General features: G+C 33.9%; 2 pseudogenes; both read right to left on the reverse strand.

The window, feature by feature from the left end:
* Window positions 1–1745: 1745 nt before the first annotated feature.
* LOC120142155 lies at window positions 1746–9192 on the reverse strand (annotated as a pseudogene).
* A 1623-nt stretch (window positions 9193–10815) lies between these two features.
* LOC120142201 lies at window positions 10816–18695 on the reverse strand (annotated as a pseudogene).
* Window positions 18696–20192: the final 1497 nt, after the last annotated feature.

Consider the following 20192-nt stretch of genomic DNA (forward strand, 5'->3'; position numbering starts at 1 on the left):
TTTCTGTTACCAAAGCATTTTAAAGTACTATGGTTATTTTGGCAAATTCGACCATTGTGGTCTTCGCAATAGATCCATTATCCTAGAAATAATGACTGCCTGGCTTTCATATTGTTCTATAAGCCATTGTTAAAGTTGATGATTGGTGTTCCTGTGTGATGGTGTGTAGCTGCTAGATAAGATGTAATCTAGCGAGAACGAGTTTTAAGGATTTTGGTTGCGGTGGATGTGAACCATTTTTTTTTTATATTTCCCACGGATGGACAACTAGTCTAGTGATTTTTCCACCATAAAGCTCCAATGCAATCCCTATTCTAACAAAAAAGATAAATCAGGAGTTCCTATGAGGGACATAATATTTGTCCCAGTCTTGCATGCTTCAAATATTGGGTCACATTTACAGGACATATGCTGCTTAGATATGGTTATACTTGTGAATGAATGTCCATTGGTTTTGGAGAAGTTTTAGTTGACCTTTTTTTTTTCGTTTCGTATATGCAGAGTCGATGCCCTTTGCTAAAATATGGAGCAGATCCAGTTTTATGTTGAGGAGTTAATCATCTTTCTGAAATACAGTAGGCTCAATGTTGATTATGCATCAGCATCTCAGACAGAGAAAACCACCTGGTAATTCGTTTAAACAGTGGATGGCCGGCCGGACGGGCTTCTAATCAGAAACAAGGGTAGTTTTATTCTTTTTACCCAGCTATGTAGTTGGAAGCCTGTACAATATCTTGATCCATATTTCCTTAACAAATTTGAATGTGCACCTGTACTATTAAATTAATCTAATCATTTCTTCTACTATTTTTCATTAGAATTGCTTCAGTTATTCAAAACTCAAAATGCAAATGGTTGTGTTCGGTAATATAAAAAAAAAATCCCATTACTCTAATAATGCTTTTCCTTTTGCCATCTAATTTCAATACAAATACACCTCAGCTGGGGCTTCTTACCTTGTTGGTTATGGCTCTAATCGGTTGAATTTGGTAGTTTCAACTCTTTAAGAAAAAAAAATGTTTAAAAAATTATATTTATCGAAGACCAAGAATGAAACCATTTTAGGAAATGATTTTTTTAAAATTTTTAATAAACTAAATAAATTGTATTTTTAGTTAAAAAAAAGATACTGATTTATGTTTATTTGTTTTTGAGTTTTTATCGATTTTAGTCCTTATTAAACCATCAATTAATAAAGGATAAATTAGTTTAAATGTTATTAAATTTTAAGGTTTGTAAACTTAGTTTGAAATCACTTTAATTATTTTAACTTTAGCTTTGATTTCAATGTAAATATTATTAGGTTTTTAAATTGTTAATGATGTCGGAGAATAATGATTTTCAATTATAGTTAAAAATAGATGAAATAAATCATAATTTTATTAAAGATAATATGTTGAATTTAAGAAAATAATATTTTTTTTACTTTCTCATCAATATCAAACTGTCATATATCATTCAATTATTATCAATGGATTAACAGTCGCATGTTATAATTGAAGCTTAAACTAAAGTTCAGTTAAAATTTGATGGTAATATCGATACTAAACTTACCATTCCATTTAGAGTGTGTTTGGTTCATAGAATAGATAATTATAGAATTACTATTTGGTTTGGGAGGATTTCCCCAAGGATACTAGTTTTTATCAACAGTAGCACTTGTCCCAATTAGTGAGAAGGATATTCAACTGATCAGGACTGAAGAAAGATGGATTATAAAAAAAATGAGTTTACAAGCGTGTCAGTCAGGTTGGATAACTGCATACAGTTCATTGCAATTGTGAAGTATCTTCCACATCTGTGTATTGTCTAATGAAAGCAACCAATTCAGCAATATAACCTGCTGTTGCCGCAATGGCAGCGTAAGAATTGTCTGACTCACTCCATCTTCCACTAGTTTCTTGTCTACTGATTTACAAGCCCTTCTCATCCACCCAAAATCTTCGTAAAGTGCATCCCGCCATGTCGACAATACTGCGAACCGGCTCTCTTTCGGAACCAAGTGTTGAAAAAATAGACTGCTGCAAAACGAGACGTTAGCACTGACTGAAAAATATTAAATAAAATAATCAATCAGAATGATAACCGTGTTGTGGTAATCCACTGCCTTAGAAACGAATTCGCCCCGATGTGTGTAATCGTTGCAATAGGCGGACCGTTCCCCCGAGGTTAACATAGCTCTCCAAGAATTCGTACACCCGAAAACTGGAGTGAACTTTGGTAGTATTGCTCTTCTCTCAACTCAAACAACACTCACTATAGAGGAGTGTTTCAAAGCAAATGTTTTGCTTGGGATGATTAAAATGAATGAATTTGCTCTCTATTTATAGGATAAATAGTGAGGGTAAATGGTCATTTCCAACACTATATTTCCAATATTTAATTAGCATTTTTCATGATAATGCTATAACCTAATTTGAGCATTTTCTCATGCTAGTGGAATTTTGAGTATTACCAATACTTTGAGCATTATCAACATTCCCCCACTAATGCAAAAGAATTCTTTCGTAAAGATGAGATCAATGAAGTTAAAACATGAGAAGAGCAATAGCGAGATTAGTTGCTTAAGCACTAGTGAACGAATCTATAACTAGTACATAGTGATGATGAGCAATCATTCTCTTAGATAAGTGAAACTAGTCTGGAACTTTCTAAGATTGGAGTAAACTCATAACACACAACTAAACCCTTCATCCACCAAAGTTCTCGAAGTGTCTACAAAGAATATATACAAAAGCGTATATATGTTTAGCCCTCTTTCCTCAGGATTCTAATAAGTGTACTAGAAAAACGACCAAACGTTTTTCATAGAAGGTGGCTAATTCTTCTCACTTACATAGGTTATTTCATCAAGTTTATCTCAACATAAACCACTCAAACTGAGCTATGAAATAATTAAGAGCTTTTATAATAGCTCAACCTCACAAAGGTGACTTTCTTCAAGTTCATTAAAAATGAACCACACAAACTCTGGGATTAGAAGTCATTAAGAATAAATATTCAACCTCATAATTCGGTGAATTCAATATGTCCTTCTCACTAGGAACTCCCATTCAATATGTCCTTCTCACTTAGGAACTCCCAAACTCTTGGGTTTGAATTCATTAAGAGTTTAATAAAACTCATCCTCTCAAGCGGTAAGTTCATCCAGTCCTTCGCGATTAGAACTACCCACTCAACTCTGGGTTATGAACTTATTAAGAATAGATATTCAGCCAAAATCGGTAAATTCATCAAGTCTTTCTCACTAATACCACCCAAAGCCTGGGCTATGAATTTATTAAGAACAATTAAGCTCATCCTGGGCATGCACATTATTCATCATAGGGATAGGCAGTAGGAATGTGCACTATGAGTCTTTCCATGGTTTCGTTTGACCACATGGAACTTAGATAACTAAGTTGGGTATCCACCATGAATTCCTCAACCAATGGGCTTTAGACCCATCCCCCTCGATGAATCTAGGACCAATGATCTGCTAGGTTCAATTACAACTTCACATACTCTAAAGAGAGCACTCCATTCTTTATTAAGTGTCTAAATGATTCATGTCTTATACGAATATGTCTCTTCTTAACATTGTAAGCTTGGTTTTTAGCCACACATATCGCAGCTTGTGAATCAAACAATAAAGAAATCGGAGGAGTCAGTCTTCCCCACAACAGAATATTTGCTAACAAGCTTCTGAGCCACTCGACTTCTTGCCCAGCTAGGTTAAGAGCTATAGACTCTGACTCAATGGTAGAACGAGCAATACAAGTATGCTTTGATGATCTCCACGATATTTTTGCTCCACCTAAAGTAAAAACATACCCACTCGTAGAACTTACCTCATCATTACCAGAAACCCAATTGGCATCACAATATCCTTCCAGTACCGTAGGATATCCAAACTCAAGTTTCCAATCAAAAGTACCCTTAAGATACTCCAGTAAGCTTCTAAGAGCAATCTAGTGTTCACCACTCGGATTATGAGTATATCTACTTAGTCAACTCACAACATAAGAAATATCAAGTCGAGTATAGTTCATTAAGAACATTAAGCTTTCGATTGATTTAGTATATTTTGTTTGGGAAACGCTACTTCCTTTATTCTTAAAGAGATATATGCTAGTGCCACAAGGTTCGAACATGGACAATATCAAAACTGTCAAATTTCTTTAACACTTTCTCAAGATAGTGTGTTTGACCTAAAGAAAATCCCTTTCCAGTAATTTTGACTCCTAAGATTACATCAACTTCTCCCAAATCCATCATCTCAAATTTAGCGAACAAGAAATTGTTTGTTTTGTTAATTGACTTAATGTTATAACTGAAAATCAACATGTCATACTCGCAACTTATGAATGGAGGCTAGTGCAAATAATGCATGGATCGTTGAGATGTTCATAATGGGAGAGTAAGAATCAAATTAGTCTAAAACAAACTTTTGAGTAAACCCTTTGACAACTAGCCTTGCCTTGTACCACTGGATCAAACCATCTGGTCTCATTTTCTTCCGAAAGATTAATTTGCTACAGATTAGTTTAAATCCTCTAGGCAAGTCAACTTATCCCAAGTATGATTAGACGTTTATTGATTCTAGTTCATCATTAATAGCGCTTTTCTAGAACTAGTATCGATAAATCTTATAGCTTTTTTTTAGGAATATTTAAGTTATATGATCAGAAAGAGAGTCTAAATCATTTATCTCAGAAATAAAGGAAGTGATAAAATTTGGTCTAAATAGCCTTTTACTTCTTCTAGTCTCGAAATCAATTTCTTGAGAAGACCTAGCAGGAATACTAGAAGAATATTAGAAGAAGTTAATAGAATATTTTAAGTTTATGCATTTAATCTTCATTTTAAGACACCCCCACATTTCTAACATTTTAGGATATCCATAAGTGTCTTGTAAAACGTGTAAACAAATACTCAATCATACTAGAGTAAAGTTTGTTATGAGTTTTAGCCATAAAACTATATTTTAACAAATTCAAGTTTTGTTTACACATAATTATATTCTCAAAGTTTTGAGAAGTTAAAGATCATTAAGATTAAAATGCATAAACCATTATGAAATAGATATCTCTTTTCTTTTCTCTACTTAGGAAAATCACTTAGAGATTTAATAGCTACAACACACTCTTAGTAGCAATAGTGTCTATCATATTCTCATTCATGATATTCAACATATTAGCCTTAAAGAGATCATCATATATTTTATTTACTATGACTAAATTTGGTATTCCACTCAACCAAATTAATCTATACTCTTTTAACTTCTTCATTAAGTTTTTAAGAGTTTTTATCTTGTCATAGTATTTTATAAATTGAAATAGTTAGTATAGTAATGAACAATGCACCAGGTAGGTTTCAATGAAAGAGAGGTGGTGCAATAGGCACGCTTAAGTACCAAGTCTTCATAGAACCAATCCTAGACATGCACTTTCATACTCATCACACTACTTTTGTGAATTTTTCTTTCTTTAAATAAGATCTCTTTAAAGAATTATGCTTGATACTTTTACTCACAATAGTATCTTATGAAGCATATATATTTTGGGCTTGCACTACTACCTTATCCTTAGTAGCACTACCTTAGTCTTTGCTAGTGGTTTTATCTCATTTCATAGTATCCACTGAGTTTTAAAGACTATCTTAAAGGCTCATGCAATCTAATTCATGTATTAAAAAAACATGAATTAACAGATAACAAGTCTAAATAATATGACCTCGCATGTAGAGTCATAATTTCCAAATAAACTTATTCATCCTCACCATACATGCTACTTCAGCCTTTGCATAATCATTTTTAATCAGCATGATCCCAAAATCCATCGTGACAATCTCTTCATCTGAACCATCATCTCTTTTAAATCTTCTGAAGTCAAATGAAGAATATATGTGGTTAGTCACGAAATTAATTTACTAACAATAATTTGATTGTGACAAGATCCTTATCTTTAGGATTTTGGTTTCTTATCTTCAGTAGATTGTGAAAATCAAACCCGAATTTAACAACTATTCGATTTGAAGAATCTTCTCGTTCAACATCATCATCTTCATGATTCTCTAAAATTGCAACCATCCTGTTGTCTTTATAAATTTCTCAAAGGAAATTATTAGTATGATAAAATAGTTGATATTTATTTTCAACTTAATATTCAGAAACTAAATAATCTTACCCCATATGAAAATAAATAGTTACTCTTCTCCACATATCAACTATCATACATATAAATTAAAACTTTTTGTCATTCGACCGTTCCAATGTTTTGAATAACATATACCAAAATATTTATGAGTTTTTAATAAATATTTTCCATAACCATTTGGCCTTTTACAATTAAAAAATGGTTATTAATCTTTGATTAATCTAACCATTAAAATTGTTCTTCAATTCAATAAACCATATTAAAACCAATGTTTTCATGGCCATTATTAAAATCATTAAAAGCAATAAATAAAACGGTTCTATTATAAAATATTTAATGATAAAATATTTTTCCTTTGAACAAATAAACATTTTTATGCTTCCTCCTACTATAAAGGATTCGAACGTTATTCTCTTACCCATACGTACATTTACTTTACGGTAAACGTTTTATTACCCAAAAACTTGTATAGCTATTAAATAATACTTAACAATTGTTTCCAATCATGCATTATTTCACGTTGCATTCCTCACAAATGTTTAGAAATATTATAATAATTTTTGTAAAAGCTTATTTGCAAAGATTTAAAGCTTTTAGTTGAAATGGTTTAGAGGAAAAACCGTTTTTTTTTATTAAACATGCGATCATTCAAAATTAGTCAAGCAATACCAATTACGCAATTTTGTAGCCATGTAAAACATATAAACAGTTTAACTTCCAGTAACAAGATAGATCAAACCTGAACTCCTTGTATCAATGATCAAACATGACAAATATTCTTTCAACAACAGTATAATTCGTTTCTAAATTGTTGAAAAAATAGACTGCTGCAAAACGAGGCGTTAGCACTGACTGAAAAATATTAAATAAAATAATCAATCAGAATGATAACCGTGTCGTGGTAATCCACTGCCTTAGAAACGAATTCGCCCCGATGTATGTAATCGCTGCAGTAGGCGAACCGTTCTCCCGAAATTAACACGGCTCTCCAAGAATTCGTATACCCGAAAACTGGAGTGAACTTTGGTAGTATTGCTCTTCTCTCAACTCAAACAACACTCACTATAGAAGAGTGTTTCAAAGCAAATGTTTTGCTTGGGATGATTAAAATGAATGAATTTACTCTTTATTTATAAGATAAATAGTGAGGGTAAAATGGTCATTTCCAACACTATATTTCCAATATTTAATTAGCATTTTTCATGATAATACTATATAACCTAATTTGAGCATTTTCTCATGCTAGTTGAATTTTGAGTATTACCAATACTTTGAGCATTATCAACACCAAGATGTTTCCCCTACCTATTGCTATACAGAGTTGCGCTGTGATCCTACTGATGTCATGCCAGTACATGGTAGGGATCTTCGAATGAAGCTCCACGAGTTCCCTTTGATCTGCCCACAGTTTCACAAACTCATTTGTCATTCTCTTTTCGATTAGAATATCAACAATCCATTGCAAATTGTCGGCTTCTCGAGCTATTTCAGCCATTAAAACTCCTATAGCTTCAGATAAGCAGAGAACAAGACAACTAAGACATCTCTGACACAGATGATAAAGGGTGTCTTTCGAGACATCAAACCGATTGTCGTCATCCAACGAATCTTCTCCAAGTAACTGTGAAATAAGAATTTTTATTTCTCTACGGGCTTTATCATCCTTGGCTTGAAGGACATCACTAAGAAGGTTCAAAAGAATGCCATCCGATCTGGCAGAAGTAGACGGTTCAGATGATACTCTCTGAAGAACTTCAGGAATCGAGCCATGGAGGTCGAGTTGGGTGAGATAAGATACAACCTTTTCCTCTTCATCCTTGGACTACGGGACAGCTTCAGATGCTCCAAGCAAGAAGTAATCCCTGCATCAAACATAATGGCCGCAGATGCCTACAACAAAAAAATTCTAATATTATTAAATGCCTTACACTTCAGCAGAAATAAGAATAAAAGCAAAAGATGAAAAACAATACATAAACCCACACACATATATATGAAAATTGTGGTCAGATACATGAAATACATAAATGACAGAGCTTTGCTTCAATTGGAAGGGAAAGATTGACCAAAAAACAGACGTTCATTTCAAAACATAACTAGGAAAACACATTGCTAAGCTCAAAGGAATTTGCATGAACTAAGAATCGAACTTAATACTAGTAAACAATGATTTATAGTTATTTTACCTCATTGAACGTTAAAGAAAACCATAATTTCTAATGGCTACTCATTGCATGAACTGTTGTTTGGGGGGGGGGGGGGACTTACAGGGAAAGCAAAATTTCATTAGAATTCAGAATTGAAAGAGAAGAAATTATTGCACCTGAAGCAAAGCCAAGACTTTGGTAACACTTTAACCAATTAATCTCTTCTTCAAATCATCACAGTACATCAAAAAACAGTTTCCACATAAACCTCAACATCATCACATTCGCTGATTTTCACTGTATGAGAGACTCCTTTCTCCCCCTTTGACTCAAGTTCTCCGCAAAAAACCTACTTTTCTCAGACAAAACTCTCCTGAGCACATCCATTGGCACTCTCTGGCCGTCTCTTGAGACTACCGTCAGCCTTACATCACTTGGTCCCAGCTCCCCGTTCTTGAAGCTATAGGCGTTGAGTTCGGTTAGGAATTTAGCAACTCGGCGTTGGGTCCTTCTCCGAGATTCTTCCATGGTTTTGGAGCCACGGAGGTTCTCCTACATCTTCTCGAAGAGGGTGGGGTTGTTGTGACTCGGCCGATTTGACTCATCTGGAGGAGGAGGAGGAGGAGGAGAAGAGGAAGGAGAATAGAGCCTTGGGAGGGTAGTTTTTGATGGAGAGAAAGATAAAGAGAGTGTCGGGTCCGAAATAAACCTTTGCTTTATCAGTGTCGATACATCTTTTGAAGTCATTGTTTTTTCAATAAATAACTACGAACTGGGTTTAGCTTGGATCCAAGGGAGAAAAAAGAAGGGGAACTACATTGAATCCATTACTTATTAGAAAGCAGAGAAAGAAGGAGGCTTTTCTAAAAGAGTATCTAAGAACAAAATATGAGTTTACTTAGAATCAAGAGAAGATATATACTTATCGAAGCAAAAGAAAACCCATTTTTTGTAAGCAATTTTTTGGGAGAATATTCTTGCAGATATAAGCAATTTTATGACTCCAACTTAACTTGAATCAAGTCAAAGAAAAATCCAAGGAATGGATAGGGATATTCTTGCAGTGTAAGCAATTTTTTTCGTGGGAAAGTAGAAAGATAATCTGAAGTTTCTTGGGAAAATAGAGAGAGAGAGAATCAAGGAGTGGATAATTAGATATATTGAGTAAAAAGGTTTGAAGGCGTTTGATTTGATAAATTATATTTTATGACATGAATTTAATTTAAAATATTTTTGAGTTAAGTTAAATTTAAAAAATTTAAGTTTTTATATGAATTTAATTATAATTATTTATAGTGTTACAATATAGATTTATTCTAATTTCTCGAGTTTCGATATATATATATATATATATATTTCTTCATATTCTTTTAGTATTATAATGTTATTTAATATATCACAAACAATCTAAAATTATAAGATATATTTACAATGTTATATTTTAAAAAAGATATTTTGAGAATAAAAGATTGATGAGAGTATAAAAGAGTCAAAGAATTGTTTTGAAGAAAGAATTTGTAAACAATTGTAATCAAAAGACTAAATTGAGTAAAATACAAAATTAAAAGCCTAAATTAAAAAGAGAGTATATTTTTAGTAAAACAATAAGAATCAAAGTTACATAGGTATTCTATAGTGGTAGGGGAGCATGTGTTTCAAATTAGATAAAACATGTACATAAATTGAAGGATGAATTGAATAAATACGAAAATCATACAAAATTAAATGACTAAATTGAAAAATAAAAAAATTGTTATCAAAAATTGGAATTAAAAGTACATATGTATTCTACGATGTTTAAGTACATGTAGTTCAATTTTAGTAAAAAAATGACTTAAAATGTTGGAGAAATTGAAGGAATATGAAAATAGGGACCAAATCGTAAATATGTCAAAATATTCATCCAAACTTTTAGTTTTAAGAGTTGATCGAAATTTTAAAATTTTAACTCGACTCGAACTCGAAAATCGAATCGAATTGACTCGAATAACTTAAATAACTCGATTCGAATAATTCGAAATAAAAAAAAAATCAATTTTTTGAGACTATTCTAATTTTACTACCCATCAATGGCAAAGCTTTGGATATGTGATTTCATTGAGAGAGAGTGCGCTTTGTAAAGCAAAGCAAATGCCATAAGTGGTGTAAATGTAACTAAGGGTAAGTGTTTAAGCTAATTATGTTTTTTGTTTCCTTTGCATAAAACGTTATAAAAAATGGTTGAATGAAGGTGGGGTTTCAGTAATAAAGGGACACGTGTGAACACGTGATTGATTATGGGACTCATGGATTGCCTTAAACACAAAGTAAACCTAAACCACAGATTTGTTCCATGAAACTTCATTAGCTGAATTGATTCCTTGTATCATCGTCTTCATGATATTTCTGGCATTAAAGCCTGGGTTTTTAATAACCAAAGTGGACACGTTTCATGTGTTAGATGCTCAATATTTACGTCTGATAATGTATCCATTCAATTTTTGTTTGATTATATCTTGCGTCCGTCCGTAAATGTAGGTGAAAAAAAATGAACCAAACTGATTTTTATTTACCAATCAGTATAGATTACAGAAAAAATTACAAGCAACTATTAATCCGAAAAAGGAAAGCATCCAACAATATGCAAACATCAAAGAAACACACGATCAAAAACCAGAAACCTTTCCTTTTGCAATCAACATCATGGCTCGGCTGCTTGTTGATGGCATTACAATGAATATGCAATTGGAGCAAACCAGAAGCCTCTAATGGCGAAGTAACTCAGAAAATATTGATTTGTAAATCTTGTAGTTCAGTGCCATCTGCTTTCTTCCTTCACAATTTCAGTTGCGGAGATCGGAACTTCAAGCTCAGGTGGGTTCTGGGTGCATTCAACAAATTAGCACATCAGTTTACATAATATCTATGCATATCTCACCAACGAACCGAATAATGTAGATTATAGCTATGCCATAACTTCATTTAGAACTTGAATGAGTGAGTTGCAAGGGTATTGAATTTACCATCCATCGAACCAGAGCCCAATTTACGCCTTTGAAGAACGGATGTCGTTTGATTCATTGGCGCCTTCACGCGAACCTAATCTGTTTTTCGAATCTCGATGCAATAAGCGGTATATTAACTGCTTTGCGTGGAGACTTACCTGCATTCATGCATATTTCATTTGGATGGTCACTTAAAAACGGCAGTCATAAAAGAGAGATTTGGGGAGAGAAGATTTTACTTGTATGCTTCTGGGAAATTTAAGATCTTTCTGCAGAACATTGGCAAATGTCTTCTGCCTTGTCTTTCCTCTGAATGGCGTATATCCATACAGCATTTCATAGAGAAGAATACCAATAGAAAAAAAAAAATGAAATTTCATTTAGTGTGTACTACAATGCTTTCAAAGGTATGGCTTCTGATATTCTCCTTTGTTCTTTCTAGTTACTTCTTCAGCAAGTAAACTATAATCAAAACTAGGCTCTGGCTATGCAATTCATGTATATTGTCATGTTCATGTGTTTACCATGTCATAATTATGCAATTTTGAATTATAATATTGCTTTGTAAGAAAACAAAATTACCTAGAGCCCACCAGTCTACAGCGCTGGTGTGGCCTGCCCCAGTGATAATTTCCTGCAGATATCAACAATTCAAGAATGATCATTCAATAGGGGAAAAACCCATAAGAACTATACATATTGAAATGAAATGCAAGAATTTCTGCAGCAATAGAACAAACCGGAGCTATATACTCTTCAGTCCCACAAAGAATTCGATGCACGCATTGGTTCGGCCATAAAGATCAGATTCTGCTGGCTTTTATGCCGGTTTTTCTTTTCATCCGTAGCTGGAATCAGCAGCTGTAAACACAGCTCAAATGTATCAGATTTGCTATCAAAACTTCGAAAATATAGTAAAAAAACATTTTCGTCAAGATGCCAAAGATTAGCTTTGATACCTGTGGTTTGCAAGATGTCAAACAAGATAAATCAAAATCAGTCAAGGCAACATGCCCGTTGCCCTGGAGCAAAACATTTTCAGGCTTCAAATCTCTGTATATAATCCCTGTAAGAAAAGAAACATAATCACTGTAAGAACTGATTGATCACTTAACTTATACTACCAAATTCATCGATATTTGATTTTAAACTACCTTGACAGTGAAGGTACTCCAATGCAACAACCACTCTGCTGCATAAATCTGCATTCGTAAAGAGCTTAAGTTAGTTCCATTCCGTTTCATACATGGAAATAAACTGGAAATCCCACAAATTCCAGGATTGGTTAGCTTATTAGATAATCAGAGATTTTCAAAACAAGGTTAAGGTAGTTTTGATAACGGTGAAAAGAATATTACCTCATTGCATCTTCCTTCATGACCTTCTTTGGTTGTCGGTCCAATAGAATGAAAAGTTCGCCACCAGGACAGTAGTCCGTGATCAGACAAATATGTGTTTGGTCTGCAAAGTGTCCAGAGTTAGAATTATGATGTCTTCATATAAAAGTTTGAGTGATGACAGTAGAGCAGCTATAAAAGAAAAAGCTCAATAAACAAGACACGAAAGTTTCTCATATAGAACATTAAAGCGTCTAATCTAATGTAAATATATTTCAAACTATCATTTGACTAACCTGAAATGATGCATACAATGCTGGAAGAAAGGGTGATCCAACATGTCAAGAATCTCTCTTTCTGCAGAAGCTCTATGCACCTATAGCAATGGAAGGCAAGGCATCATTAAATAGTAAACATATGAAAATCTGGGTACTTTTGGTTTCAAGATTTAATAGTCATAATCATGCAATTTCAGGTACCTTGTTGCGGTTCAGCATAACATTTTTATCCATAGCTTTCATCGCAAAGTGCAGGCCAGTCCCACATAGTTCCATCAAATGAACACTGCCAAGAAAACACACATACAAACAATAGCTGATATAAAAATTGTATGACTGAATAGACATGAATATCCTGCAAACTTTAAGTGTCAAATAAGAGCAGAGTAATTAGACAGACCTGCCAGTGTCACTGATCCCAATGGTTTATAGGCCTAAAATGTTTTAGACCTATCTTTCTCCACTGTCAAGTACCTACAAATTACAAAATAGTAAGGAAAATCGAGTTTTAGGGATCGTTTTAAATGATACTCAGGTCAGATCTGTATGTATGAAAGAATAGTACCTTTTGAATAGCTCTCCAAGAGGGGGTATCCTTCCTGTGAGGTTTAGGGTGAACTAACTTGGAATGACTCATCCATAGATCTTCTGGATTCTGCAGGTAGTGAAAATGTGAAATATGTTATATGACTTTTGTAAGACAAAAATAGTTTCTTATGAAGAGTGTCAACGTTCAAACATTACCATGTTGGCGTCCGGAAGTTCCCTCACTGCTTCATCGACATTTTCTGCAGTTTGTTTCACCTGCAAGCGTGGATTATGCTAATTTGTCATAACAAAACAACAAACTGAAACATTTTTATAATACTCGAGAAGTTCAGCTATTCACCTATACAGAAATATATATTTTGGCGACAAAACAGAAAGATTAACATCAATAAGCACATCAAAAGTAGATAGAATAATGGAACTCGGTTAAGAACGCAAGGATAGAAAACAAGAAAAGAAAGTGAGAATCAGAGAAAAGAGCTTATACCAGTTGTTCACCCTCTTGTGCAGCAGTATCTGGGAAGCTGTTATGAAGTGGATCGACTTTGGCACTGCCGTCTAGCTGCACTCGATGAAATACTGCACTTCTCCCTGTTCATAAAGGCCAATAAAAATCAATGAGAATTATGTTCATAAGTCCAGAAAGCATGTAGCTTTTTTTTTATCATCTGCATAGAGATGGAGTTATATGGCAAGATGAAACATCCATATTCCACCCTGAACATGTAGAGGGTTTACCTTCTGATCACGCATAGGCTGTAGATGGAACAGGTTCCAGAACTTCTTGCCTGAAACGTGTACAGAAAGCTTAAATAATAAAGGTCTAGGAAGATAAACTCCTTAAATACTGAAAGACAACAACATTACATTCATGACATGAACCGGGAAAATTGAAGATTATTCCTCATATTTAAGCAATTCCAGGGTGTTAGAACTTGAAAAATGTTAATAAACTTACCACTCTTGGTGTAGTTAATGAGCTGCACAGTTACTTCTGTCTGGTTATCTATTGCCTCTCGAATCTTCCTTACAGTAGCCGGATCAGTTTCAGGGCCTTGTAGAAACCTATAAGGGTTTAACAACCGCACAAAATTAAATGAAGTGAATTGCATTAGTTCAAACTCATATTTTGGCTAAACATCAGCCAAGAAAGGCTATGGTTTAAGTTCATTCTTTACCAGTTTTTCAAACCATTTAAGCTATCAGATTATGAGTGGAATTTGTTAAGGCATACCTGCAATTTCTGCCCAGGATTTCCTCACGACTGTCTCTGTCAGCTCCAAGAATCTATCAGAGGCAAAGATCTGAACATCAAGACAAGTAGAATCATTTAGTTCTTACAAAATCTCCAATTTGCATGATCCACCATTAAAAATAAAAAAGCTAGAGTTCAAGTCTTACAATGGGATTATCAGGCAACCTGGGATCGGTAATGACAAGTTTTTCTCTATACGTTCAAGCGTGGTTGCCAATCAATACCTTCTCATTTCCTTTTGTCTAACTTTGTCATCAACACTGTCGGGCCTCTCATCATCATAATCACTTTCGTCCTCATCAGCATCCACCAGTAGGCTATTGTCAAAGCTGTCTGCAGTAGTAGACTGGTTTTTCCTCATAAACCTGGTATGCATGTAAGATGAACACTTCCATTAAATACCAAGTTTATTACAGCTATCATAACGAAGATGTTGAGTATAAATTATACGGACCCCATGAAAGAAAGACGAGTGGATTTCTGGGTTTCTTCTCAGGCACTTCACTGATACGTTCCATTGAAAGCCGTATACCCCCATTGGAGTTTCTTCTATGAGAGGCACGTTTCTGAGTTTCGCCTCGCCATAGCTACAGCGCCTTCTTCTTTATCTTCTTCTCCACCACCCGATTTCTAGTGAAAGGACCATTTGATAATTCACTAAGTGAACGTGGCTTCCGAACTGCTTCCACCAGCTCAGTGACCGACCGGCAGCCATGTCCTTCTGCCGGGCTGCAATACCATGATATCAGGTAGCTCGTATCTTAGTAAAATTGACATATATTGTTACAAGATAAAATGAAAATTCAGTAAATGGAAGCATTTTGACGTTTCAAGATATATAAATTTTGATCTAATATATAATAGAATACGTAAATTATACTCCATGATTCATCTTATTTGTATTTGTATTTGGTATTACGTAACTAATGCATGCATGCCCTTGGAAAATGGGTGGGGGGTACTGACAATCATGCGGGTAAACGAGTTGAGTACTTGAGTTTACTTGAGTACTGTAGAAATTGAATCGTTTCAGAAAAAAAATGAACTTAATTTAAAAATTTACGAGTTTAAAATTATTAAATTCAACTTGAATTTAAAATCAAATAATTTATTTCGACTTATTAAAATCTCGAATTCATTTTATTACGTGTTGATCAAATTTTGACCATTTTAAATTCAAATAACTTACTATTTCTCTATCTATCTATCTAGTCTAAATTAAAATCCTCCTTGACATTGGGTGTGCGTTGATACAAATATTTCTATTTTTTATTAAAAAAAGGTCTTGTTTTTTATAAAGTGAGAGATAGGGTAGAATATGTACCATCGTATCGAATCAAGGATTCAGGCAATCCGTTGGGGCGCATCACCTTTTCCTTGGCCCTTCGTTGCTTGCTCACCCCACTAGCATTCTGCCAAATCATTCAATCAAGTTTTAAATCAGACGGTTGGGAATAGCAGCCCCACACCATAAAAGAATATGAATCTTGTGGGTGACATCTCATAACGATTGCATGTGAGCCACCCCCAACAAGTTGCCACCAAAATTTACTTTGCCAAGTATCTGATGCGAGTGCGACATCGGGACAACCACACTGCCCATTTCCATTATTTTCTTCCTCATCTCTTTCTTCTATTTTCTTGTGTCGTGTTATACCACCAAATATTAATTGGATACAATATATATATAAATAGTCCAGTAAATTATATTAAAATGTTTTTTTATCATTGAATTTTTAAAAATTATAAAATAATCTTTAATTTTATAATTAGTTTATAGTAATTCAATAAGTTTAATGATATTTTTAAATTTAGAGATTTTAATGATTAAAATCATTATTTTAACATAATTTTTGATCATTTATTCACATATATTAACTACCCTTTTCTCAAGAATTGAGGTTCCTTTTAACACTTAATTAACAAATGTGGACTACTAATTTAGTTAACATTGATATTTTCATAAGTTTCTTTTTGGAGGCAAGTTTGAGTGTAGACAGATTACGTGCGTTTAGGTCAAGTATTAATAGCTAATATATATAAGCCCTTAAACTTGTCATTTTATTTGAATATAAGCTCTTAATCTTTAACTTGTCTATGATGAAGTGCTTAACCTTTATTTTATATCTAAATAAAAATTATTAATATAAATCAATATTTCTTTTGAAATAAGGGCCAATTTAAATACAAATGAAAAGTGTAGAAGCTTATTTGTGTATAATGAAATTATAAATATTCATTTAACAAAAATAAACTAGTTCAAAGGCTCTTTTAATAGTTTAGCTAATATAAACTGATTCAATATTTCGCTTTTACTACGTTTTCTTTGTTCATTTAAGAGAACTTGAAGACGAAAAACAAGATCCAATAAAGGATAAATTGCAAACTAACCCGATAAACTTTAGGACTTTTCCATTTTGTCCTTGATGGGTGAAATTGTAAGAAGATTCCAAAAAGGGGTCCCATCTTTCTTGTAATTCAACAATCTCCCACAATAATTTTTCCCTGCCTGCAATGCTTCCCTAATCTTCGCCACATCTTCCGGGTCCGTACCCGCTCCCTGCAAAAACCGACTGGATCCCAACAAAATGTCAACTTTCATGACCGTTATTTACAGTTAATAAAACAACAGTAAAAAGTAAACAAATCAGCATGATATTTTATTTACCAATTCCTGCCTATGACCTCCCTTGAAGTGTATCCGGTCATCTTAAAAAACCCGGCACTTGCATACAGAATCGGGTAATCGGGTTTGGTAGCATCCGAAACAACAAACGTTTGTTGAAACGTTGATAATGCATCCTTCAAGTCCTCAGATACTCTAGGGAACCCTCTCTCTTTGCTATTTTCATTATCCGATTCTTCGGAGCTCCGAACCGAATTATTCGAATTCCTACGAGATGTACCCGGCTTCACATTCGGGTCATCCCCCCGAATTCCAACAACTCCCTCCGGTTACCCGTTTCGTTATCCGTTTTCAGTACCAACCCCCATTCCGCGGCTCTCTTTGCAGCCACTCCAGCTTCATCGGAAGGTTTCGGACTTGCAGTCCCACCTCCATTTTGATCGCCGATGAACTTATGAACGAGTGGCGACGATGGTAGTGAAGACAGTGCAGGAGATGGAGCAGCCGGTTCCTTGAGTGCCATCCATGATGTTATTTCCTCAACCCGACCGGAATTGGAGGCAAGCTTGGAAGTGTCGGCTTCTTCCTCACCACGTTGCTCTGTCAAGTTTTCCCAAATGGGGTGTGGGCGAAATGACGGGTTAACGGGTCGTGTTGAGAAAGTTGATGGATTAAACACTTCGAGTGAGCCTCTTGGGTCCCTTGGCAATGGTGGAATCAATTTCGATTGCTTGGATGAATTCTCTATTGGCTCCATATCTGAATAACTTCAACGTTAATACAAACAATAATGAAACATAAAAGGAATCAAATTATACCAAATTTCATATTGTAGAGGGACTAAAACCATAATTAGACTCTCAAAAAGCGTATCAACGGAGGAAAAAAGCCCATCATATTTTATAGCCATACAAATAATTGAATTACCAGCTGGAAATACTGAAATAGTATAATAGAGACGAGGGTTTGTCCATGTCTTATATGGCCATGTTTCATTTTCAAACATCAATGGTGGGGCATGGACTATGAGGTTGAAGATAGATGTTTTGGAAGATAAAAATAAAGTATCATAGTTAACAAAGTTATCAAATTTGTAAATTATACATTATAAGGTCATTTAAGGGAGGTTTGAACATCAAACTCCACGTTAACTTCTACTTTTGGTATCTACAAAAGTAGGTCATCCAGAACTTCATCTTCTTCCATACAAATTGACAATTTTCATTTTCAAAATAAGAATATTAACAATTAAAAAAACCCAGAAAATGAGGGCTTACCTCAAATGAAACAAGCTGAGTTCTTCACAACAGATAGGAGTAGATTAAGTGTAGATCATGCAAGAGAAACCACCTTTTATCGGCAACCAAAAAGGACAGATTTGGCTTTCTCATCCTCTTACCATACCTCACATGGCTCTTGCCATTCAGCTCGTTTCCCTATAACTCAATCATCAGTCCCCTTCTTTCTCTTAAAAAAAAGAAACATGATGATATAAGGTGGTGTTTTGTAAATAAACCAATCCACTCACCTCACTCACTAATTGAGTGATTTGTGTTGGTCGCTTTGTGCTTGGAGTTTACAGTCTGGAAATGGGTTGTCAATAAAAGTAGGAAAAGAAGAAGAAACAATGACAACAAAACCAGAATCGGTAGAAAAAAAACAGTAGCAAGTTCCGAGAGTATGTCCTCCAGTAATGCTTTATTTGTTTTCTTGGGTGTCTCAGTGTTCCAATAAGCAGCCAAAAGGTTTTTGGAAGGATAATCCACAATTCCATGACTTATCATCGTCATAAACAGTAAAAGGACAAATGCTGCTCTTCGTCCCTCTATTATACTTAACTTAGGGATTTAGTTCCCTATACTTTTATTTGACAGAATCTAGTCCTCTTGCCTATCATTCATGTTATTCCTTAGTTCAAACCACTAGTCTTGTTAAAAAAAATCCCCTTAGTCGGCTGATGTGACTTTTTACCTTGGAAATCAGATTTCTAAATTCTCTTTGTAATTTAAAATATAAAATTATGGATCTAAATTATTTGTCACTCATTTCATTATTATTTTTTAAAACATGACTTCACGATTTAAACTATTTTTAAAATTACAAACGTTTAATTATTGATTCATATTTATTTTGATGTATTTAATTATAATACGTGTTATAGAATTAAAAGTTATACGTTTAAAATTCTAGATACAAATATATGTATTTTGAAAAAATGTTTAATTACACTAAAATTAATATTACATTAAATAAGTTATATTTAATCAACAATCAATTGGTCTAGTAAGAATGCTATACTAACTTTCTTAAACAATGTCAGAGATTTAAATCTTAATGTTGTGAACGAAGTAAATTAGATTGATAGAATCATCCTAACAATAAATCTCTATAATATTTTATTTGGATCGATAGATTAATAAATTAATTATGAGTGATTAAACAAAAGTTTATTTAACCTAATGGGAATTAAACTAAAAACTGAGTAAAGTAAAAACAAGGAAATACATAAAGATATGGATACATGTGTGTTGGAACTAGACTACAAATTGTTGTTGAGGGATGACAACGAAACGACTGGCTTGATATAAATTTTGGAGGCATGAAAGATGGACACGTGGAATAGTCGGCCTGTATTTGTGGGCTTCAACTCGAAAGCTAGAGGTATGACTATGAAATATGAAGGAACACCTTACCCTATTGCATTTTTTTAATTTGCTTTTGCTTTGTTTATACATTTTAACATTTTGGTTGCCAGCATAAAAGTATGTAAATCCAATCGGCCTGCAGTTCCATGCACTATTGATTTTGATTGAAAGGGAACGACTCAGATTTCGTGGCTGAAATGGATGGATATTGTTTTGAAGCCACGATTAGTGTTT

The sequence above is a fragment of the Hibiscus syriacus genome, unplaced genomic scaffold (assembly GCF_006381635.1).
Source record: "Hibiscus syriacus cultivar Baekdansim isolate YM2019G1 unplaced genomic scaffold, ASM638163v2 tig00110819_pilon, whole genome shotgun sequence".
NCBI lineage: Eukaryota > Viridiplantae > Streptophyta > Magnoliopsida > Malvales > Malvaceae > Hibiscus > Hibiscus syriacus.